Source organism: Schistocerca serialis, chromosome 1, assembly GCF_023864345.2.
Source record: "Schistocerca serialis cubense isolate TAMUIC-IGC-003099 chromosome 1, iqSchSeri2.2, whole genome shotgun sequence".
NCBI lineage: Eukaryota > Metazoa > Arthropoda > Insecta > Orthoptera > Acrididae > Schistocerca > Schistocerca serialis.
Window position 1 is genome coordinate 1149543956 of NC_064638.1, and position 26357 is coordinate 1149570312.

The window sequence follows — 26357 nt, forward strand, 5'->3', positions numbered from 1 at the left end:
CACTATTCACAGTCTTTCGCGGCATTTTTGCTATAGTCACAATTTTTCACAAAATAAATAAGCACAATGCAAAAACAACACACAAATACAACAGAGCAACGAATTGCCGTTGACCTGTAGAAAGAAAGTCACAAGTTAATAAAAGCGTTGCGCCAAATCCTAATTATATCTAAGCAAATAAGAGCAGATATCTGACTGTTGTTCAAAAGACTCTCAACGAAATACGATCCTGGACTGGGTGTCGCCAAGTGTAACCTCCCCACCGTTATTTTATAAGAAATAAAATGACAATAAAGCTGATAATCGCAATCTGACTCAAATATAAGTTTTTCATAAAAAAATTAAAGTCCATTCAGTGACAAGAAAATTCAATAAAACCGAAATATCGGTCTTTGGCCCTGTGTAAAACAATCCGAATTAAAGTCTTACCTCAGAATAAATGGATGTCACATATCTGCTCTTGTTGTTGCGCACCGCTTGGAGGAACTGCATTGCAAATAATAATATTCTCTTTTTTTGTGATTTTAGTGGAATTTTCTTCAAAAGAAGTGGAATGAAATGGGAAGTGCAACGAAATCTTGAGTTCAATAAAAAATTAAATTTTTGAGAAAATGCTTTTGAAATAAAAAAATTATTATTGGGAGACTTGTTGGAGAATAATTACAATAAATAAAATTTTTCATTATCTAATGATTATATTAATTAACAATATACCTTATTCACCATCTTGACCAGTGTTGCCGACCGCCTACATCACACAACCGCACTGGGCTGCTACTACTGACCGACCGCTCTGCATGACGACAATTAGCGTACAGCACGCGACGACTACTAACAGAGTACTGCTCTCAACTAGACAGAGCTACAGACTCGCAACGACTGAACTGACAGACTCGCAACGACTACTACTGAGTACTCCCAACGACTACTACTGACTACTCGCAACACTCGCGCGGTCAAGCGCATACTCTCTGGTCACAGATGCTACAATGCCTCGCCATCGCTGCTGCGTTACATACGTGTTTCAATATTTAAAAGAAATTAAAGATTTACTTTTCTTCTTTTGTTGATTTTAGTACGTAGCAGAAAGACTCGACAAATCATCCGTAAAAGTGACTAGATAACGTGCTTTTCCCCACGAACTCATACTGATTGATCCACAAACGTCAGAATTCACTATGCCATATAGATCTTTTGATCTTCTACTTAATGTTTTAGGAGAAGGTTGTCGAGAACGTTTGCCTTTTATGTAAGACACACGTGCGCGTAAGTTAATGTTGAGTCCATTATTCATTTTTTCCTTTAATAATCTCATGCTTGCACGTTCAATCTTCGATGCCACATTTCGTAACTCTTTATATCTACAGTATCTGCGTACTGGAAAACTTCTTCAAATTGATATACGCTGCTTAACTGAGTTGCAGTTGCTACTGGTAGTTCAGAGACAGCTACATCACTTTTGTTGTGTATACCACGCTGCACATCATCAAACAAGACGCACAATCTACGTCTTTTCGTATGACTAGCCTACAGTAAGTTGTATTCAAGGCCTGGAATATAAGCATTGTCGTCAACAGTTATCTGTTTATTCTTGTAACTTGAAGATGAACGTTGCCCTCTCCAATTACTTCAAGATTGCTGTTATCAGCTACCGAAACTTCTGAAATTGCGGTCGAATGGAAATTGATGAACGGGTCACGTACACCCAGAATCTACATACAAGGTGGCAATTATTGAACTATATGATATAAAATCGTCATAAATTCTGAACGGTGTGCGTTAGGACTTTCAAACTGCACGATTGGCAGCGGGGCATGATGGGAATTAGTACGCGCTGTATGGTTTGGTTTAGCGATTAAGCCCACTTTCATTCTGATCGGTTCGACAATAAGCAAAACTGGCGCGTTTGGGAGACTGAGAATCCGCCTTTCACGATCGAGAAGTCTCTTCACCGCCAACGGGTGACTGTGTGGTGTGCAGTGTCCAGTCAAGGAATAACTGGTGCGATATTCCTTGATGGCACAGTGACTACCGAACAGTACGTAAAGATTTTGGAAGACGATTTCATCCCCGTTATCCAAAGTGACCTTGATTTAGACAAGATATGGTTCATGCAAGACAGAACTCGACCCCATCGAAGCAGGAAATTGTCTGATGTCCTGGAGGAGCACTTTGGGGACCGCATTCCGTCTTTGGGGTACCCAGAGGCCATTGGCATGGGCCTCGATTGGCTGCCATGTTCTCCGGATCTGAACACATGCCACCTCTGTGTAGGCTATATTAAAGACAAGGTGTACAACAATAATCCCAAAACCATTGCTTAGCTGAAAGCAGCCACTCAGGAGATCGACGACAGCATCGACGTTCCGACACTTCAGCGGGTCACGCAGAATTTCGCTATTCGTCTGCGCCGCTTCATCGCCAATAATAGCAGGCGAATCGAATATGTCATAACCTAAATCGGAGATTTAGGAACCAGGTTTTAAATTGTAAGACATTTCCAGTGGCAGATATGGATTCTGACCACAATCTATTGGTTATGAACTGCAGATTGAAACTGAAGAAACTGCAAAAAGGTGGGAATTTAAGGGGATGGGACCTGGATAAACTGAAAGTACCAGAGGTTGTAGACAGTTTCAGGGAGAGCATAAGGGAACAATTGACAGGAATGGGGGAAAGAAATACAGTAGAAAAAGAATGGGTAGCTCTGAGGGATGAAGTAGTGAAGGCAGCAGACGATCAAGTAGGTAAAAAGACGAGGGCTAATAGAAATCCTTGGGTAACAGAAGAAATATTGAATTTAATTGATGAAAGGAGAAAATATAAAAGTGCAGTAAATGAAGCAGGCAAAAAGGAATACAAACGTCTCAAAAATGAGATCGACAGGAAGTGCAAAATGGCTAACAGGGATGGCTAGAGGACAAATGTAAGGATGTAGAGGCTTGTCTCACTAGGGGTAAGATAGATACTGCCTACAGGAAAATTAAAGACACCTTTGGAGAGAGGAGAACCACTTGTATGAATATCAAGAGCTCACATGGCAACCCAGTTCTAAGCAAGGAAGGGAAGGCAAAAGGTGGAAGGAGTATATAGAGGGTTTATACAAGGGCAATGTACTTGAGGACAATATTATGGAAATGGAAGAGGATGTAGATGAAGACGAAATGGGAGATAAGATACTGCGTGAAGAGTTTGACAGAGCACTGAAAGACCTGAGTCGAAACAAGGCCCCGGGAGTAGACAACATTCCATTAGAACTACTGATGGCCTTGGGAGAGCCAGTCATGTCAAAACTCTACCATCTGGTGAGCAAGATATATGAGACAGGCGAAATACCCTCAGACTTCAAAAAGAATATAATAATTCCAATCCCAAAGAAAGCAGGTGTTGACAGATGTGAAAATTACCGAACTATCAGTTTAATATGTCACAGCTGCAAAATACTAACGCGAATTCTTTACAGACGAATGGAAAAACTGATAGAAGCGGACCTCGGGGAAGATCAGTTTGGATTCCGTAGAAATGTTGGAACACGTGAGGCAATACTAACCTTACGACTGATCTTAGAAGAAAGATTAAGAAAAGGCAAACCTACGTTTCTAGCATTTGTAGACTTAGAGAAAGCTTTTGACAATGTTAACTGGAATACTCTCTTTCAAATTCTGAAGGTGGCAGGGGTAAAATACAGGGAGCGAAAGGCTATTTACAATTTGTACAGAAACCAGATGGCAGTTATAAGAGTCGAGGGGCATGAAAAGGGAAGCAGTGGTTGGGAAAGGAGTGAGACAGGGTTGTAGCCTCTCCCCGATGTTATTCAATCTGTATATTGAGGAAGCAGTAAAGGAAACAAAAGAAAAATTCGGACTAGGTATTAAAATTCATGGAGAAGAAATAAAAACTTTGAGGCTCGCTGATGACATTGTAATTCTGTCAGAGACAGCAAAGGACTTGGAAGAGCTGTTCAACGGAATGGACAGTGTCTTGAACGGAAGATATAAGATGAACATCAACAAAAGCAAAACGAGGATAATGGAATGTAGTCAAATTAAATCGGGTGATGCTGAGGGAATTAGATTAGGAAATGAGACACTTAAAGTTGTAAAGGAGTTTTGCTATTTAGGAAGTAAAATAACTGATGATGGTCGAAGTAGAGAGGATATAAAATGTAGACTGGCAATGGCAAGGAAATCGTTTCTGAAGAAGAAAAATTTGTTAACATCGAGTATAGAGTTAAGTGTCAGGAAGTCGTTTCTGAAAGTATTTGTATGGAGTGTAGCCATGTATGGAAGTGAAACATGGACGATAACTAGTTTGGACAAGAAGAGAATAGAAGCTTTCGAAATGTGGTGCTACAGAAGAATGCTGAAGATAAGGTGGGTAGATCACGTAACTAATGAGGAGGTATTGAATAGGATTGGGGAGAAGAGAAGTTTGTGGCACAACTTGACTAGAAGAAGGGATCGGTTGGTAGGACATGTTTTGAGGCATCAAGGAATCACAAATTTAGCATTGGAGGGCAGCGTGGAGGGTAAAAATCGTAGAGGGAGACCAAGAGATGAATACACTAAGCAGATTCAGAAGGATGTAGGTTGCAGTAAGTACTGGGAGATGAAGAAGCTTGCACAGGATTGAGTAGCATGGAGAGCTGCATCAAACCAGTCTCAGGACTGAAGACCACAACAACATAAAATCGGAATATCTGTAATGATGTTTACATGTTGAATAAAATGTATGCATGCCGCAGTTTGTGTCTAATTTATGTTCCTTTTTCATATAGCACTCCGTCTTTAGGTTACAAGTGGCCCATCGGGACCATCCGACCGCCATGTCATCCTCATATGAGGATGCAGATAGGAGGGGCGTGTGGTCAGCACACCGCTCTCCCGGTCGTTATGATGGTTTTCTTTGACCGGAGCCGCTACTATTCGGTCGAGTAGCTCCTCAATTGGCATCACGAGGCTGAGTGCACCCCGAAAAATGGCAACAGCGCATGGCGGCTGGATGGTCACCCATCCAAGCGCCGGCGACGCCCGACAGTGCTTAACTTCGGTGATCTCACGTGAACCGGTGTATCCACTGCGGCATGCCCGTTGCCCTCCTTTTTCATATAGTTCAATAATTTTCGCCCTGTTCCAACCGTCACCGTAATGCGAAGACGCATTTAGAGCCATCATTTTCGTTTTCTATTGTCACAGTATTCGTAGAAATTGTACATTTATTTGGCTTCTCCTTAGTTCTACACTCAATCATCTTACTACCAACTTTCTAAAATTTATAACATTTAAATGACTTGGAATTACTTACATCACAATTGATGTTAGAGTTCTGGCGTGTACTGTTCTGCCTACTAGCTGCCAGCGTCGAATCTGTAGTCTTATTTGTCGAAGCAAATTGACGACTCGTTGGTTCTTGAATTAATCACTTAATAACTCCAAACAGTGACACACGAATTCTCAATCGCCATAATCAAGGGTTGGAAATCGGCTCGAAGTCCACTTAACATAATCGCAGCTACAAAGTCATCGACAATTTACTTACCAATGCTTCGAGTTTGTTGAGCAAGTGCCATAATTTTCGACAAATACACATTCATACTTTCCTCAGAAGCCAATCGCACATTTCTGAAGCACTGTAGCCCAATGAATCTATACTCATGCTCATAAATTAAGGATAATGCTGATACATGGTGAAACAACGCTCTGGTGGGCGGTTTGCGGGTTTAAATCACCTCGGGGTATGACCATGCGGTGCATTTAACCTGCGGTCGTCGCACGGTGGCGCTGGCAGCACTCCACCTACGCAAGAGTGTGTTGGTGCATGTCAGAGTACGGTGCAGCGAGTAAGTATGCAGACGTTTTCAAACGTGATAATGGTGACTGTGTATTGAAAATGGCTCAAAGAACACATATTGATCACGTTATGAGGGGTAGAATACTAGGGCGACTGGAGGCTGGTCAAACACACATAGTACGGGCCTTCCATGTGCCACAAAGTGTGATCTCAAGATCATAGCAACGACTCCAGCAGACAGGAAACGTGTCCAGGCGCTACAGTATGGGGAGTCCACAGTGTACAACACCACAAGAAGACCGATATCTCACCCGCAGATGGCCACGGAGTACTTGCTGGGGACCTTCCCGCAGCCACTGGAACTCTTGTCTCCAGACACACAGTCTAAAGCCGACTGAACAGAAATGGTTTATTCGCCCGGAGACCTGCAAGGTGTATTCCACTGATCCCTGGTCACAGGAGAGCCCGCAAACCCTCGCGTCAAGAACAAAGTACATGGTCATTGGCACAGTGGTCCCAGGTTATGTTCACGGACGAGCCAGGTATAACCTGAACAGTGATTATCACCGGGTTTTCATCTGGACTGAACCAGGAACCAGATACCAACCCCTTAATGTCCTTGAAAGGGACCTGTATGGAAGTCGTGGTTTGATGGTGTGGGATGGGATTATGATTGGTGCATGTACACCACTGCATGTCTTTGACAGAGGAACTGTAGCAGGTCAGGTGTATCGGGACGTCATTTTGCACCAGTATGTCCGTCTTTTCAGGCGTGCAGTGGGTCCCACCTTCCTCCTGATGGATGATAACGCACGGCCCCACCGAGCTGCCATCGTGGAGGAGTACTTTGAAGCAGAAGATATCAGGCGAATGGAGTGGCCTGCCTGTTCTCCAGACCTAAACCCCATCGAGCACGTCTGGGTTGCTCTCGGTCGTCGTATCGCTGCACTTCTTCAGACACCTAGGACACTTCAGGAGCTCTGAAAGGCACTGGTGCAAGAATGGGAGGCTATACCCCAGCAGCTGCTCGACCACCTGATCCAGAGTGTGCCAACCCTCTGTGCGGCCTGTGTACGCGTGCCTGGCGATCATATCCCATATTGACGTCGGGGTACATGCGCAGGAAACAGTGGCGTTTTTTAGCACATGTGTTTCGGGACGGTTTTCTCAACTTATCACCAATACCGTCGACTTACAGATCTGTGTCGTGTGCGTTCCCTATGTGCCTATGATATTAGCGCCAGTTTTGTGTAGTGCCACGTTGTGTGGCACCACATTCTGCAATTATCCTTAATTTATGAGCATGAGTGTAGATTAACTCTGATCTTAGAATGAAGATTGTAAATTTTGCCACGCATCTCTACCAATCGTTGCTCCACAAAATTTTGGATACACAGGTGAATCTGCGGTTAAACAAACTAAGACAAATGTTCCCTTTAATAACCACCTTGTTCCATTTAAGAGTTTTCCTTTCACTTTCTTCGTACCTTCAATATACACTCAAAGATACGAAAAAAAGAAAAATACGCACCATAAAGCAGTTATCCGAATGGGGCGGAAATCGGCAGATGTGATATACATGTACAGACAAACAAATGATTACAATTTCAGAAAAATTGGATGATTGATTCAAAGGAAATAGCTTCACAAATTGAGCAAGTCAATAACGCTTTGTTCCACCTCTGACCGTCATGCAACTAACGATTCGATTGATAGAGTTGTTGCATGTCCCCATAAGGGATACTGTGCTAAATTCTGCCCAATTGGCGCGTTGGGTCGTCAGAATTCTGTGATGATTGTAGGGCTCTGCCCATAACGCTCCAAACTTACTTACAATTTGGGAGAGATCCGGCGACTTTGCTGCCCAAGGTACGGCTTGGAAAGAGCGAAGACAGGCAGTAGAAAATCTCGCCGTTTGCGGGCGGGCATTATCTTGCCGAAAAGTAAGCCTGGGGTGGCATGCCATGAAGGGCAAGACAACTCATAGAATATCGGCGACGTACTGCTGTGCTGTAAGAGCGCAGAGGATGACAACCAAAGGAGTCTTGCTGTTGTTGTTGTGGTCTTCAGTCCTGAGACTGGTTTGATGCAGCTCTCCATGCTACTGTATCCTGTGCAAGCTTCTTCATCTCCCAGTATCTACGGCAGCCTACAACCTTCTGAATCTGCTTAGTGTATTCATCTCTTGGTCTCCCTCTACGATTTTTACCCTCCACGCTGCCCTCCAGTACTAAATTGGTGATCCCTTGATGCCTCAGAACATGTCCTACCAACCGATCCCTTCTATTAGTCAAGTTGTGCCACTGAGAGGCACCCACATGCCTTGCTCATACTGTGGCATCAAGCAGTCAGGCCTGCAAGATGAGTGGTCTGCCAAGCGAGTGGATTCATTCTTATTTATCGAGTAACATGAACGCTCGTACTCACGATTAAGTTACAAATTATCCTCCTATATGAATAATACGCAACGGAAACGCACATCTGACTATCAGTAACTTACAGAACTCTGACTGTTCACTACGCACTGGCAATACCACATTTTCTTTTTGTCTTTTATTTAACGGCTTTTATCAACACGTGGCCACCGCACTGAATATGAATGGCGCACACATTATAAATTCTGGATATCATGACAACATACAATTCAAAGGAAAAGGCCACCAATCTTTTTCTTTTCACTATCTTATTTATTCCGATAAATTCTACAACCTAAACACACAAATTCTATAACCTACAACGATAACACATGAGAAATTCCGCCCAGTGGGCATGGCTTTACATTGGTTATTCTCTACCTTATGGTCTCGTAATTATTTAACGCTACAGTGTACTTTCTGGATAGGATGGTGGATCTTTTGCTATATCTCACACTTCGACTCTCACAACCATCATCACGTAACTTTCCTCCAGACCGAGCGGTACAAAAGGAACACGCATAACCCACTACCTCTGAAACTACCTTGCTACTCTCCCATGCCAACCACACATACTTAAATTACATGACATACACCACACTACAACATGAAATACAACACAGGGAATGGTCACAACATTATCACTTTCAGCTTTCCCACTTCAATTAATATTTATCCCAGTTTCACACGACACTGCCCCACTTCGTAATTCTACTTTCCTACTATGAGCTCTGGAGATATATGCACGTCTTCCTGTGCAATGCAAGCCAAGTGGCGTTGCTGGATAGACGGCTGACTCACCTTGCTTCTCTCTCAGAGTATTATAGATTGAATCAAGCGTCACACGGAAACATAACACGCAAAGTAATATTAAGAACATATTCATCACACACGCGAGTCCTCAACTGATACCATGGACGAGTACTTCTCTTTCTCCTTTGTCTCATACACAGATTGAGACTCACACAATACTCACCACGTGGAAGTACTCGTCTCTAATTTCAAGTCCTGCACACGCCATTTCTTAAATATTTCAACTTATAGTACACACGCTAGTAATTCAGCTTAACGTAAGCACGCGGAAGTATTTCAACTTATTGCTACACGTGGTTTCATTGTGACCGTTGGTCACTTCCGAAGATTACTACGATCCCATTAATATTACCTGCCTGACATTTAATTCTCCCCACAAAAGTTCCTGAAATAGAGAAATTATTTCAAACTACTCTTAAGTATTCCACATGCATACCATGTCTCCACTCATTTGTCTTTACGGAGCACACCTAAGACAGGTCTTAACAGCACAAGATCCAGCGGCAGAGTGCTGAAACATGGCCGTTCTTCAGGTCCTCTCGCACCTCTGTCGAAGTGGGGGAGCACCTTGCTACCATATTGGTCAGCCACATTTCAGGCGCTCAAAGCTCAGGTAAATTTCTTTTCTTTGGTCCCACCAAAGGTGGCCAAAGAATCGTCTCACTATCTGCGGTTAGCAGACGACCATACATTCATTCATTTCACAGATCTCACCAAACTGGATGTAGGGATTTATTTTGTGGGAGTGCACATGTGATCAATTAAATAAATAAATTGTCATTCTTTCCCACACTGGTATCCGGCTTTGATGTATTAATTGAAATTGAGTTATTTTACAAAAAAATGTATTGTTCTGACAAAAATAATGAAGTATGTTGTACCTATTTTCAATGTCGGGCGGTACTGTACCCTTTCACCACAAACTCCTCTTCTTGCTATGAAATGAAAATAACGCTCCTGGTTGTCAGGGCATATAACGGCCGACAATCAGGTTCTATTTCTTTCTATCTGACCACTGTCCGCGGCGTCCAGAGACACGTCTTCGATCTGGAATCTCATAGACTAGAGTAGAAATCTCTTCAGTTACGAGTCCTGCTTCGAAATGAGCGACGAAAACCAGCGAAGACATCTTTGGAGGTGCTCTGGACAGTGGTGAGATATCGACGTGAGCGTCGCCCGCCATACGGCTCGATAAGCGGTAGTGATGGTCTGGGTCCACGATACTCTACGCGCCGTTTTGTTGCTCTTCATGGCAAGCCATCCTTACATTTCAGCAAGAAAATGCCCGTCCGCTCACGGCAAGAGTTTCTACTGCTTGTCTTCGTGCTTGCCGAATCCTACCAGCCGGCCGGTGTGACCGAGCGGTTCTAGGCGCTTCAGTCTCGAACCGCGCGACCGCTACGGTCGCAGGTTCGAATCCTGCCTCGGGCATGGATGTGTGTGATGTCCTTAGGTTAGTTAGGTTTAAGTCGTTCTAAGTCTAGGGGGCTGATGACCTCAGATGTTAAGTCCCATAGTGCTCAGAGCCATTTGAACCATTCGAACCTTACTTCGGCCAACAAGATTGCCGGATCTCTCCCCAACTGAGAATTTCTGGAGTATTATGTGCATGGCCCTCTAACTAGCCCAGTATTTTGATGATATAACCTATCAGTCGATACAACTCGATCAGTCAATGCTAAAGCGAATAACTGGTTGTATAAGAGCCACAGGTGGACCAACGCGGTATTGAATTGCTCATTTTGTGAAGCCCTTTTTCTTGAATAAATGATCCAATTCTTTTGAAACTGTTTGTTTGTGTAGATATGTACATCACATCTACCGATTCCCGTCCCATTCGGATAATTCCTCCGTGGTGCGTCGTTTGTTTTCTCCTTAAATTGTATTTTGGATAATGCTTACCGTACATTCTTCGGATATTCATCAGTTCCAGCAGTGGCTTCCCATAGTTTCTCGAGTTTTACGTACATTTCCATACTAAATTTCCAGTCACTGTAGTTAGCCGTGTCAGTCAACTTTTGAAAACTGAATAGAGCTTGTCCATCTAAAGACGTCTTCGATACGTTCAGCTATTTCAGCAAATAAATCTTGAAAGTTTCGTAACAATAACACGACAGCACCACGTTGAAAACGCTCCATATACGCTAACATCACGAGTGAAATTCACAATAACAGGCACAGCATCTGAAGCCATACAGATAGTTACGATCTTTATTTACCAGTCTCTGAACAGATGGTACTCTATCTATGAGGAAACTACAGTAATCTCTTCCTGCGGCGATAACCTATTAGAAATTGACTCCAAATAGTCCTCTGAGAGATTATAAAGTTATCTTTGACGAATGAAATTACTTACAACGTATTGTCACAAACACAGATTATCAAACACTATTTACTCTGCGATATGTTTGCCAAAGCAAACCAACGATGAAAAAACAACGGGCTAATATACGAGGTGTAATAAAGGATAAAACATATTTGTTCCCGACATCATCCATTATTTAATAATTGAATCCCAGAAGAACGTGGTAGGAGCCAAGATTAAAAAAAAAAAAAAAAAGTTCATATGCCTCTGAGCACTATGGGACTTAACATCTGAGGTCATCAGTCCCCTAGAACTTAGAACTACTTAAACCTAACTAACCTATGGGCATCACAAACACGCATGCTCGAGGCAGGATTCGAACCTGCGACCGTAGCAGTCGCGCGGAAACCGACTGAAGCGCCTAGAACTGCTCGGCCACCGCGGCCGGCTAAGATTTCCGTGGCAGAATATTCCGCATAGAATGTCCTGTGGAGATACAATTCTAGGTCATGGGTGACTTACTGGGCTACGAAAGGATGTTGTGTGTTTGGAGAAGGTTTGACTCCACAGAGTACCAGGTCAGTGTGTCGAAGCTGCATTGGGCAGACCACTCGCGCAGTACGTGAAAGGTGCGTGGAACATAATCGCCACTCTCTCCTTTCGCAGCGCTAGTATAAAGCTTTCGTTGACCCCTGTCGAACTTCCACACTCTGCTCCATATATTATCACATGATGCATTAGGTAACATCACGCAGCGGCGTGAACACATGACCTATGTGAGGTCACTTGGAGATCGTGCCTTCAGTGCTCCGTTTGCATGATGCAAGAACGTCTCGTGTTTCATAAAAGAGTTATACAGCATTGATAAGACAGCTATAACGGGTTTTTCATAGCTCAGCGCTCTAATTGCATCTTTACTTGTTGCCCTCATTGTAAAACACCCGTTCCAGAGAGTTGCTGTTTACTGTTTGATTTTCATGGACAGATCCTGACAAAACAGACAGCTTGTAATTAGTCTAGGAGTCTCAGAACACCTTCACTAGCGCAATCAGTAGTAAATATTGGCGCTGATATTGTTACTGAAGTTAACGATGGTTCTTTGCTTGTTCTATCAATTTATTAAAGTTTTTTTCAAATTTGTGATAAAATCACTTTTAAATGGATTCTATTTCACATATTTGAGACACAATTGATAAAATCACTTTTAAATGGATTCTATTTCACATATTTGAGACACAATTGCTTCAACTGAACTGATTTCCTTTGTAGTATATATCTAGAGAATAACTGACAAGAACATTCCGTATTAAATAGTGCAAGTGCAGTAAGTTTGTCAGGGCACGCCTTTATTTTAATCAGTTGTAGTTTTTTGTGTTTTGTCTGATCCATTACACACCCATTACCGTGATATTCTGACAAAGTAAATTAATTAGCAGCACATATACAGGGTAACAGTTATTGAACTATATGAAAAGAAACGTAAATTAGTTACAAACTAAGATGTGCACACACTTTATTCAACATGTAAACGTCACTAAAGATATTCGAATTTAGGTCATGATATGTTCGATACGCCTGTCATGATTGGCTATGATGTGGCACCGACTAATATCGAAGTTCTGCATGACGTGCTGAAGTTTCGTAACATCGATGCTGTCGATGACCTCCTGAGTCGCTGTTAACAGCTCAGAAATGATTTTGGGGTTATTGCTGTGCACCTTGTCTTAAGTATAGACCCACAAAGAGGAGTCGCATGTGTGAATATGGTGAATCATCATCATAAACTAAAGGCTATGCCTTGTCGACCTAGCCACGTCCTCCTCTCCATTGTCATCCTCTTCAATTCTTCATACGATTTTATCCCCATATCTTCTTTGATGTTATTAAAATACGTTGCTCTTGGACTGCCTCTTGGTTTTTTCCCTAAAAATTTTCCTTCAAATACATTCTTTAGGAGCTGGTTGTATCTCATTATGTGCCCTATCATTTTTTATTTTCTTCTTCCTATATAATTTACCAGCGTTCTGTTCTCATTCACTTCTCTTGAGACCTGTTCATTACTTTTTCTATCTACCCAGCTTGTTTTCGTCATTCTTCTCCATATCCACATTTCCATTGCTTCCAGTCTCTTTTTATCTGTCTTTCCCAGAGTCCATGCTTCACATCCGTATGTTAAGACACTCCAGACAAAAGTTTTGGCAAACTTTTCCTGCTTTCTAGCCTTATATGATTGTCTGTTAGTAAATTCCTTTTATTTTGGAAAGCTTGCTTTGCCAAGGGTATTCTTCTCTTTAAACCTGTGATACATTTATTGTCGTTAGTGATTGTGCTCCCCAAATAACAGAAGCTCTCAACGTGCTCTAGAACATCATCTTCTAGTTCAATATTAACTTTACCATTTTCTTTTGTCTTCCCTACTACCATAGTTTTTGTTTTCTCCTTATTTAGTTTTAGATTAAATTCTCTTACGATTTTGGCAAATTTTAGCAACATAAACTCCATTATGGTGAATATGTCGGCTAATCGAGGAACATGCCCGTGGCCTCTGGCTATCCCAGAGCCAGAATGTAGTCCCCAGTGTTTCTTCAGGACATGAAACGCTCCCCTGCTTCGATGGGACGAAGCTCCGTCTTGTATGAACCACATCTTGTCAAAATCAAGGACACTTTGGATAATGGAGATGAAATCGTATTCCAAAATCTTCACGCAATGTTCCGTAGTCACCGTGCCGTCAAGGTATATCGCAGCGATTATTCCGTTACAGGACATTGCACACCACACAGCCACCAGATGAGGGCGAAGACATTCCTCGATCGCGAAATGAGCCGAGGAGCGCCGTGGTCCCGTGGTTAGCGTGAACAGCTGCGGAACCGAGAGGTCTTTAGTTCGAATCTGCCCTCGGCTGAAAATTTTGCTTTCTTTATTTTCACAAAGTTATGATCTGTCCGTTCGTTCATTGATGTCTCTGTTCACTGTAATAAGTTTAGTGTCTGTGTTTTGCGACAGCACCGCAAAACCGTGCGATTAGTTGACGAAAGGACGTGTCTCTCCAATGGGAACCGAAAACATTTGATCGCAAGGTCATAGGTCAACCGATTCCTCCACAGGAAAACTCGTCTGCTATATTCTATACGACACTAGTGACAGCATGTGCGTCACATGACAGGAATATGTTGTCGACCCACCTAACTTGTACACTTGGCGAATGGGTAAAAAGATTCTTCTACCTTGCCCGATTTAGGTTTTCTTGTGGATGTAATAATCACTCCCAAAAAAAGTGATGAAAACATAAGGGTTTGTCACATAAACTGAAAATAAAAAGTTAAAATTGTCGGTCGAGGGCAGATTTGAACCAAAGACCTCACGTTCCGCAGCTGTTCACGCTAACCACGGGACCACGGGGCTCCTCGGCTCATATTGTCCTTAATATTGCCTATCTTAGACATGGACGACCCAGCTTGTATATTTTGCTTATTTTTTCATAGTTCCACACAACTTCTTCCTGTTTTCTCGATCGATCTGTGTTCAGTTTTTCAAGGCCTATCCACTGTGCCAACTTATAACTAAATCTGAGGGGGGTGCGATGGGGAGGTTCCCTTGTCAGTCCCCCAAACGCCCGGTTTTGCTTATTGACGAACCCATCCAAACGAAAGTGGACTTCGCCGCTAAACCAGCCCATATTGAGCATACTAATTCCCATCATGCCCCGCGGCTAACCGTGCAAGTTGAACGTTCTAACGCAAACAACTCAGAAGTTACGACGATTTTATTTCATATAGTTCAATAATTGCGTCCCTGTACGTTTACATAGTTCCATACTTCCAAGTTAGTTTGCTGGATGAGAATGAATGCAGGAAATTATACGAATGCGTGGAGTCTGTTCTTTCGGACAAGTAACTGAGTCACTTCAAATGGTTCAAATGCCTCTGAGCACTATGGGACTCAGCATCTGAGGTCATCAGTCCCCTAGACTTAGAACTACTTAAACCTAAGGACATAACACACATCCATGCCCGAGGCAGGACTCGAACCTGTGACCGTAGCAGCAGCGCGGTTCCGGACTGGAGCACCTAGAACCACTCGGCCACCACGACCGGCTGATTCACTTCGATGGGCACTGAATCCATCACCTTCAGTCCGTATACACAATCACGTTCGACCTCCAGCGGGAATCTCGAAATAGCAGGCACGGAGATCATGGACGGGGCCTGTGGACAGGTGGCGCTAAGTGGGAACATGGCTTGACCGCGAGGCGTGCTGAGATAGTCCGCGCAATTGCGGTAATCACTGTATCGGGATGGCGCAGCGGTTAACGCAAGTGCCTCGTAAGCAGGACATCCTGCGTTCGAGTCCCAGACCGGTACGCATCTTCGGTCGTCGCCGCTAATTCCTCAGCTAACATTAGTTCCTTCCCTTTCTCATCCCCTCCAACTTATATTTTCATAAAGTGTCTTGGGAGGTTTGTAGGGGAGAATAACGCTATATATTGTGCATGATGTTTAATGAGTCATTTTCTTTTATTGTAACGTTTCACCTATTTACCGATCTCATAGATAATCGGCACTAACACGCGCTCATTACGCTGATATTTCGTTTGAAATAAAATTGCGTCGTGACACATATGTATTTTTACCCTTGCAAACTTCTGACAACACTTACACAAGGGAGTTTAGCCATGCTTTGCGGCTGTATAATGTCTTAATTGGACCTGTATAATGTCTTAATTGGACCAAACGCCTGTCGCTTGCATTTAAAGCATCTTCAGTGGTCGCTGTAACCATTGCAGTGTGCGATTTGCAGGGGGGGGGGGGGATGGGGGGGATTTCCCCCCCTCTGCATCAGACTATCCCCTCCTCTGGTTTTAGTTTATGCATCCCTACCTGGGATGTTTATTTCCCACACACTGGAGTAAAACTTTACATATAATTTAAATTTGTGGAGCCGAACACTGAAAGTTTTTAATAAGTCTTACTATTAATACTATTAATATGTTTCAGCTTTCTATCATCAGAATAAGTACAACTTTTCACAAATGTGCCTCTACTTTATTAATTCCCCTCGTATATCTGTACCCTATGTAGGTGATTTTGTAAATAAGCTTTACTTATAATGTACTTTTAAAGATATAACAAGAGATGGCTTTTCTGTTGGTGCATACGCGTCAATAGTGAGTTTCGGCATTAACATCTATTTATAAATAGCTGTTTAACCATGCGTAAGGCCACGGTCCAAGCTAGTAACATATATAATTCTACTAACCCCCTAAGACATTCCCCCCCCCCCCCGCCCCCCCCCCCCCACTGGTAAAAGCACAAATCGCATCCTGAACCATTGTGGTTTTATCTACAAAGCCAGATCGTAAATAGTTCCCCTAATTAAAACTACGAGTGCCCTTTAATAAGTGATGCAACACGTTTTTTTTTCTCCGCCATTTTTGGCTGAAAAAATGCGGAATTTGTTGTGGTATATCGTGGAATATTCCCGCTCCACCCCGTATAGTCTCGTGAAGTTCCGCTAGGCGGCAGCACTGTACGTAGCCTTCAAAATGGCGTCTGTAAAGGAGGTGCGCTCCAAGCAGAGAACTGTCAGTGAGTTTCTTTTGGCGGAAACCAGAGCATAGCAGATATTCGTAGGGGCTTGTAGAGGGTCTACGGAGACCTGGCAGTGAACAAAAGCACGGTGAGTCGTTGGACAAGTCGTCTGTCATCATCGCAACAAGGTCGCACAAACCCGTCCATCTCCCGCGTGCCGGCCGGCCGCACACAGCTGTGACTCCTGCAATGTTGGAACGTGCGGACACTCTCATTCGAGGTGATCCATGAATCACAATCAAACTCGTCGCTGCACAAATTGACATCTCTGTTGGTTGTGCTGACACCCTCGTCCACCAGTTGGGGTACTCGAAGCTGTGTGCCCGCTGGATTCCTTGCTGCCTAACAGAAGACCATAAAGAGCAACGAAGGACAATCTGTGCGGAATCGCATGCGCGTTACGAGGCTGATAGTGACAATTTTTGGTCGAACATCGTCACAGGTGATGAAACATGGGTTCACCACTTCTAACCAGAAACAAAACGGCAGTCCATGTAGTGGCGCCACACCACCTCTTCTCTGAAGAAAAAAGTTTGAAGCTGCACCCTTAGCCGGTAAAGTCATGGCGACGGTCTTCTGGGACTGTGAAGGGGTTATTCTGTTTGATGCTCTCCCTCAGGGTGCAACGATTAACTCTGACGTGTATTGTGCTACTCTCAGGAAATTGAGGTAACGACTTCAGCCTCTTCGTCTCCTCAAAAATGCAAAAGAAATTCACCTTCTTCATGCCAAACAAGGCCTCACACAAGTCTGCACACCCGATAGGCGTTCACAAAACTTCTTCGGACTGCTCTTCCCCATCCACGCTACAGCCCGGATCTCGCACCTTTCGACTTCCATCTGTCTGAGCTAATGAAAGATGCATTCCACAGGAAGCAGTATATGGGTGATTGGTCACTATGAGTTTGCGTTTGGTGCATGTTAGAACTCACACGAAGCTAATGCATTGAATTTATCTTTAAACGTGAGACAAGGTCTATATCTATCTGCAATCTCGATAAAATTGATTGTATCTAGTGCACTCTCTCTGTGCTTATATGGATATGATAGAGTGAAAGGGAAATATCCATTAAATCCCTTATATCGCGTAAAGAGTTAGAGATATTGAAGCGAATTGTTGGTAAATTGTGGTTCAGAAAGTCGAGAGTATTTTATCACATAGTTGATAGGCGAAACTTCAAGTGACAGACAAGACGTCTTTGTTTAGGTCAGTCGCCATAACAATGCACAAACACAGAATTTTTTCCAGTCTTGGCCATACTTTATTGTTTCTAATTGGATAATGTAGTATGGACGAAATAAGTGTCTAAATGGCGAAGACAGCAGGGGAGGTTGGAAACAGCATCTGTATCATGTGATGAGGATGGTGTGGAATGAGAAGAACAGAAGATTCAAAGAGGGCACTAATTGCCCCTATATTACAGAAATGCAGTAGAAACTACAGGGGAGTCACACTGATACCACATTGTGCAAAGGTATATGGAAAGATACTGGAGAGCAGAATTCAAACAAGAGTCACAAACAAATTGAGAGAAGAATAGCACAGCTTCAGAGCTGGGAAACCAACTGTTGACCTCATATTTGCAGTGAGGCAGCTCCAGGAGCACCACTGTGAATTTGGGGAAGACCTTGTGATGACCTTTCTCGATACAGAAAAGATATTTGATAGCATCTGTAGAAGTAAAGTCTGGGAAACGCTAGAAAAGAAGGAAGTGGAAAAAGAGACAAAAATCGGAGTGGAAGACACGTACTGTGGAAATCTGAGTTGTGTGAACGTGAAAAATGAAAGGACGGATTGGTTCCAGCAAACAAGTGGTGTGAAACACGGCAGGGCATTGTCACCTCTCCCCTTAATTGTGGTCTCGGGTGAGATAATGGTTACTGTTGCAGAAAAAAATTGGAGATGACAAGATGAAAGCAATGGTGTACACAAATGACTTGATGATCTGGGGAAACAGGGAGGAGGAGATTCAAGAACAGCTGGATGCTCAGGAGAATCTGTGAGAAAGTGCGAAATGATTTTTAATGTAAACAAATGTGAGGTCCTGGTGACAACTACAGAAAAGGATAGATCAACTAGTGGAATAAGGACTGGAGGTGAACAACTGAACAAGGTGGAAAATATCAAGTACTTGGAAAGTGCGACAGTGGAAAATGGAAGAAATGAGAAAGAGATCAGTGAACGTGGCAGACAGGCAGAAGTATTCCTGTGAAGTGTTATGAGGGTGGCTTGGAACAAAGACATTCCACAAAAAATCAAAGCAATAATGAACAGATGTCATTACGTCACAATACTGACATATGCATCGGGAATATGGGTAATGAAGGAAAGAGATGTAAGCAGATTACGACAATGTGAAATGAAGTTCCTCAGAAATAGGATAGGAGTAACAAGGAGAGGTAGGATGAGGAATGGAAGGATAAGTGATATAGTGAAAGAGGAACCTTTGCAAAGCAGGATAGAAAAATCAATGCTAAGATGGTATGGGCACTTAAACAGAATGGAAAACAAGAGGATCCCCAAGAAGATACATGAAATGGAAATTCGAGGGAAATGATGTAGAGGAAGACCAAGGTCTGAAAGATATGGAGCAATGAGCTGAAAAAAGAGGCTAAGACGGGGACCAGTGTGAACACAGAAAGATGGTGGTAGAATAGGACTAGATGGTGAATCTTATGTTCCAAACAGATCCAGCTGCAGGCTGGAGACTGTTCAGGATACTGACCATAATTTTGGCTAACTGCCATCATAGGCTTGAGGATGCACATACAGTTCCTACAAGCACTCGTATTTACTATTTTACGATATAAATTGTATTGATGTTTTAAAGTATTTGATCTGATGATGGCAGTTACCTAAAGTGTCTCATCAAATTATAAATAACAAAATGAGGCCAAGACTGAAAACATTTTGAGTGTTTGTGTTTTCTTATCTGCTGAAATATACAAGCAACTACAGATTTTTTTTTTCAGTTTGAAAGGCCATCGATTGCTGGTGAAATGAGAATTAGTGTGGGTTTTTAACAATGTAAGTGAAGAAATTACATATTTATTTCTATACAGGCTATGAACTTTTGATAAGCAATTGAGCTGACTTGTCCCCAATAGTTTGTTAAATAACAGACTCTTTCAAGATTCTGTTACAATAGCAGCTGCATTGGCATGTTAGTGAGGCGAAATTGTGTAACCCCCACTGTGTTTTGGCAATAGAAGCTAATTGAGACATGGGGACAAGAAAAAGAGAAGAAGGTTTATAAGTTAGGTGAAAATAAATCGCTCCTTCTATTGCAATTGCAATCTGGTAACCCATGGGGTTTTAAATAATAAATGGTTTCCTTTTTGGTGTATTGGTCATACTGGTATAATACGATTGTTTGCAGGCTCGGTGGCTGCAGTTTACAAGTTCTGCTTGTGCCTAGCCTCCAGCTGTTGAGCTGCAGTTCCCCTACCACGCAATGGCCACCTGCACTGGAGCCCCACCTCCCCCTCCCCACCTTCACCACTGCTGCCCCCTCCCCTACCACGTCAGATACCGGCCAGGTTATTTTGTGTGGTCTGTACCAAATGGCAAACCCAGCATGGTGATGCAACAACCCACTCCGCATTTCACACTACAAATGCCTTCAGGAATGTACGGGTCCTTGACTGACCCATTCAGTACTCCAATTTCTCACCCATAGAGCATGTCTGGGAATTTCATACCATTCTTGATCCAGTAATGTCCATGAATTGATACAGCTTGTGTTTCAGACATGGCAAATAATTGTTTGCTTTCACGCCACAGTGAATCCAAGAGTGCATTCGTGATCAAGGGCCACACTTCATATTTGTGCTGATGATGCTCATTACTTTAGAACACAAAGAACACAAGCATTTAATACCTGTTATGCGATGTACGTTTCCGCAAAATTTGACATACAGCGGGCTGATGTTTCATGGTGTGACATTTTCCATTTGCTTTAATGTGGTTGTAATTTAGTGAGACACTGACTACTTTACCTCAGAATAATAAAAGAAATGTATGACTAGGGACAAGGAAAAATAATTTCAATTTATAGGCAAATTCGGTATTATTTTGTGACAAATTCGGTGTTACTCTGCCAAATTCGGTGGTTTTTTCGTCAGATTTGGTGCTATTTTTTGTCAGTTTTGGCATTATTTTTTGCTAGATACAGAGCTACTTTTATGGTAAATTTAGCTTTAATTTTATACGAAATTAGGTGTTTCTTGCCGAATTGATTGTTAATTTTTGGCAGTTTTGCTAGTTTTTGTCAACGTCTGCGTCATTTTTTCACTATTCAGAGTTATTTTTCCAATTTCAGTCCTCAATTTTGGTGTGCTTTCTTTGTCAAATTTAGCGTTATATGCTGCCATATTCGGCGTTATTCTTTGGCAAATTCGATGTTTTTTTTTGCCAGATTCAGTGTTAGTTTTTTTTCTACCAGATTCGGGGTTACTTTTCTTCCCAGTATCGGTGTTAGTTTCCTTTCCGGATTTGGTGTTACTTTTTTGCCAGATCCAGTATTTTGCTAAATTCGTAAAAATCGCCGATTTCGTGTTATTTCGCTGAAAACTGCCAGTTTTGAGTTTATTTTTTCGCGATTATCGGTTGTACGAAATTTTCTTGCCCCTATGTAGGCCCTATTAGGATTCTCTGCTTTCTCTCGATATCTGATTAAAAATCGACGACCGATGTGGAGACATGGTTGAGAAACCTGTATTACAGGTGCCCTGTGGACAACGGAGCGAAACTTGAGAACATTCGTTTTTGATTGGTTTTCAGGTTCTCTGTTTTATTCATCGACTGATGTAATACTTAATGCCATTCAGTGCTGATAAGGGACTGAAGCACTTCATCAGGTGCTTGGCGCGTGCACACTTTGCAGGCAGATTGTGACAAAGCTAATTATTTTTAATCAATGTCTGCAGCAGACATTAACAAAGGTTTGAAGGACGGAAATCCAGGCAACGGTATGCCCCTGATAACTGGTTATGAAAGATCTCCCGAGTACTTTTGAACCACTGTGATAAAAATCTCTTCTGAACCGCTTGAGTGGACTGGTATCTCTAAGCTTTTTGCGCCGTTAAACAGTGCTCAAAATGATCAGACGTTCACAAACTTTGTTTTCTTGTTCCTGTTTTAAGTGCGACATCCAGTTAGCCGCACGTTTTCTATCAATGGCAGCAGTGCTCGTGGGTCGTAATCAACACAGCAGAGTTGTTTATTGTTTCTCACATCAGACCATTTAAGTTGCCCCTAAGCTGGACGATCTAAGTTGCCCCTAACATGTAGTTCTTCTTTTTCTACGTCTAGGTGAAAGTTCTCCAACATTACCTTCAAAAAATTTTGTGTTTGTGCATCAAATGTCCCTCGACGGTTACTCTGTGGTTACTTTATGGTTCTTGTGGTATTTAACAATTCAAGTCTAACAATAACGGGTCTTTCTACCTACTTGTACGCAGTACGTTACAACGAAATCTACATGGATGCTCCGAAAATCACACTTAAGTGCGTGGCAGAGGGCTTGTCAAACCACCTTCACAATAATTCTCTATTATCCCAATTTCGAACAGCGCGTGAAAAAAACGAACACCTATATCTTCCCGTGCGAGCTCTGATTTCCCGTGTTTTATTATGATGATCATTTCTCCCTATGTAGGTAGGCGTCTACAAAATATTTTCGCATTCGGAGGAGAAAGTAGATGATTTAAAATTCGTGAGAAGATTCAGCCGCAACGAAAAACGCCTTTGTTTTAATTATGTCCACCCGAAATTCCGTATCATGTCCGTGAAATTCTCTCCCGTGTTTCACGATAATACAAAACGTGCTGCTCTTCTTTGAACTTTCTCGATGTACTCTGTTAATCCTATATGGTAAGGATCCCACACCGCGCAGCAGTACTCCAAAAGAGGACGGACAAGCGTAGCATACGTAGTCTCTTTAGTAGGTCTGTTAACATTTTCTAAGTGTGCTGGCAGTAAAACGTAGTCTTTAGTTTGCGTCCCCCAGAACATTTTTTGTGTGTTCTTTCCAATTTAAGTTGTTCATAATTGTAATTCCTAGGTATTTAGTTGAATTTACGGCCTCTGGATTAGACTGCTTTATCGTGTAAGCGAGGTTTAACGGATTCCTTTTAGCACTCATGTGGATGACCTCATACTTCTCATTATTTATGGTCAATTGTCAATTTTCGCACCATACATATATCTCTCCTAAATCGTTTTGCAATCTGTTTTGATCTTCTGATGACTTTAGTAGACTATAAACGACAGCATCATCTGCTAACAGCCTAAGACGGCTGCTCAGATTGTCTCCTAAATCGCTTATATTGATAAGGAAAAGCACCTTGGGGAACGCCAGAAATCACTTCTATTTTAATCGATGAGTTCCCGTCAATTACTGCGAAACGTGACCTCTCAGACAGGAAATCACGAATCCAGTCACATGATTGAAATGATATTCCGTAAGCACGCAGTTTCACTACAAGCCGCTTGTGTATTACAGAGTCAAAAGCCTTCTGGAAATCTAGAATGAATTTGAAATCCCTTGTCAATAGCACTGAGCACTTCGTATGCGTAAAGAGATAGCCGTGTTTCACAAAAACGATGTTTCCTAAATCCATGTTGACCGTGTGTCAATAGACCGTTCTCTTCAAGATAATTCATAATGTTCGGACACAATATATGTTCCAAAATCGTACTGGATGTCGAAGTGAATGATATGGCCCTGTAATTAAGTGGATTACTCTTACTACCTTTCTTGAATATTGGTGTGACCTGTGCAACTTTCCAGTCTTTCGGTACGGACATTCCGTCGAGCGAGGGGTTGTGTACGATTGCTAAGACATGTAGCACTAATGTTTGGAAATTTCTTCGTCATCCAACGTTAACACTCCCGAGTAACATGGCACGGATTTCACTAGATGCTGAAATCGCCGGGAGAACATCTTGATTCATGACTGTTCATCTCTAATGGAACTGAACGTGGCACCACATTTAGTTTGAACATTTATTTTGACAGAAAAGGAATGTATGACACATTTTCGATATTTGAAACATAATTGTATGTCTGCAATTTCTAACTTCTACGACAGTCTTTATTTACGTGTTCCAGACCATTACAGCCAACTTTTCACAGAGAAATTATTGGCCTAGCACCAAAATTATGTTACAATAACGTTTCAGTTGTGGATTTGAATAAGAATTATTCTGTGCACAATGTGTTAGTATTATATTGATTAAAACTTTTTATAATTATGTATTTCAAAACGGCGAGATAACATCTTCAGCCAACTTAGAGGCCTTTTGAACCACATTTTACTAGTAATTATCTTCTTTCTTATCTGCATCTGTTTAATATTTCGTATTTATATATTTGTAATATTAAAATTGTCATTCCATTTGTCACTGTCAATTTCACACATTTTCAGACCCCTACATTTCACCCAGTTAATAAAAAGCAGCATTATCACTAATGTTTTCAAACATAAATTGTTACGAATAACGAAATATTTAAAATTCAGTTAATTTCATAGTTTTCACATTATAATAACAGTGAAATTAGCAAAGGCATTGTAAAACTGCTCTCTTCTCCAAATTATCTGACGGGAATACATCGACCTGTAATAATACACTAGAGTATTGAAACATATTTTAACGGGTACTGTAAAGAACTTATATTTAGGATGGAAGTGTTGTAAGTCACATACATGCTAGTCTCAATTGTAAGCCGACGATGTGTGTATTGATTAAAACAGGCAAAGTAATAGACGCATGCATGTGATGAGTCCGAAATATTTCACATTTTTTGTGAACTGCCCGAAGTTTACAATAACAGAACATTGTACTATAACTGTCGAACAGTAGTGTTAAAGTAAAATTCCTAGTGCACAATGGAAAATGGAAGCAATAATTTATTTAAGAAGTGTGTTCATACGTAAGAACCTGGACTTTTTTTACAGGAAACAACCGTACTGTTAAACAACAGCAGAAGCCAACACTGAGCAGAAGATAAGTAGGTACATTTCGATATTATGTTACTACTTGTTTCTGTAGGCAACTTGCTACAGTTGGCGGGAATTGCAAATGTCACAGTTGAGTTGAGTGACGGTGCTTTTGATTGTCGACGCACAGGTGCCTTTCCGTTGACGTGTACTGCTACGTTAGTCATGGGTGTGCGATGTTGTTGTTCTGGTGTCCATGGTTAATCGTTATGGACTGTGACGTGAGATGAATGGCGATACTCCTGCGGGGCGCTGATATCGATACACCATACTGAGGAAATGGTGATGGGCGATACGACAGCTTACAGCTCGCGAAAAATGGTAAATTCCACCAGAGAACTAACTAAGGAGCACGCAACAAGAAATCTGACATTGACGGGAATGGTAAAATAAATAAACGCAATTTTAGTGTCGAAATCATGGTTCATGGTCCAAGTTCTAAACCTACCCAAAGAACTGGTACGATCTATAATGCATCTACATCTACAGGGATACTCTGCAAATCACCGACAGAGGGCACATCGAACCATCAACACAATAATTCTCTATTATTTCAATCTCGAACAGCGCGCGGAAAAAAGGAATACTTGCACCTTTCCGTGCGAGCTCTGATTTCCCTTATTTAATTGTGTTATCGATTCTCTCTACGTAGGTCAGCGTCAAAAAAATATTTTCCCATTCGGAGGAGAAAATTAGTGATTGAAATTTCGTGAGAAGATTCCACCGTGACAAAAGACGCTCTTGCTTTAATGATTTCCACCCCAAAATCCTATATCACATCATTGACACTCTCTCCCCTTTTGCTCAAAAATGCAAAACGTGCTGCTCTTCTTTGAATTTTCTCGATGTACTACGTTAATCCTATCTAGTAAGGAACCCAGACCGCGCAGCACTACCCCAAAAGAGGACGGACAACCGTAGTGTAGGCAGCCTCTGCTAAAAGCAGATCTGTTGCATCTCCATAGTGTTCTGCCAATAAAACGCAGTCTTTGGTTCGCGTACCCCTCAACATTTTCTATGCGCTCTTTCCAACTGAAGTTGTTCGTAATTGTAACTCCTGAGTATTTGGTTGAATTTGCGGCCTTTAGATTAGACTGAGTTACCCTGTAGCCGAAGTTTGACGAATCCCAGATTCCTTGTAGCACTCGTGAGGATGACCTCGTATTTTTCATTATTTAGGGTCAATTGCCAATTTTCGCCCCATATCTTTTTCTGAATTGTTTTACAATTTTGTTTTTATCTTCTGATGACTTTAACAGACGATAAGTGACAGCACCATCAGGAAAGAACCTAAGACGACTGGTCAGATTGTTTCCAAAATCGTTTATATAGATAAGGAACAGCAGAGTATAAGAATACTTTGGGGAACGCCAGAAATCACTTCCGTTTTACTCGATGACTTTCCGTCAATTACTACGAATCCTCTCTAAGAGAGGAATT

The 26357-nt window shown here is 42.0% G+C and overlaps 1 long non-coding RNA gene across 1 annotated transcript in view; it reads right to left on the bottom strand.

Moving 5' to 3' along the window:
• The window catches only part of LOC126459530 (uncharacterized), a 104329-nt gene extending 93144 nt beyond the window's left edge, over window positions 1–11185 (bottom strand). The window contains exon 1 of the long non-coding RNA XR_007585908.1: window positions 10920–11185. This is a non-coding gene — a long non-coding RNA (uncharacterized LOC126459530). The remainder of the gene's footprint in view (window positions 1–10919) is intronic.
• Window positions 11186–26357: the final 15172 nt, after the last annotated feature.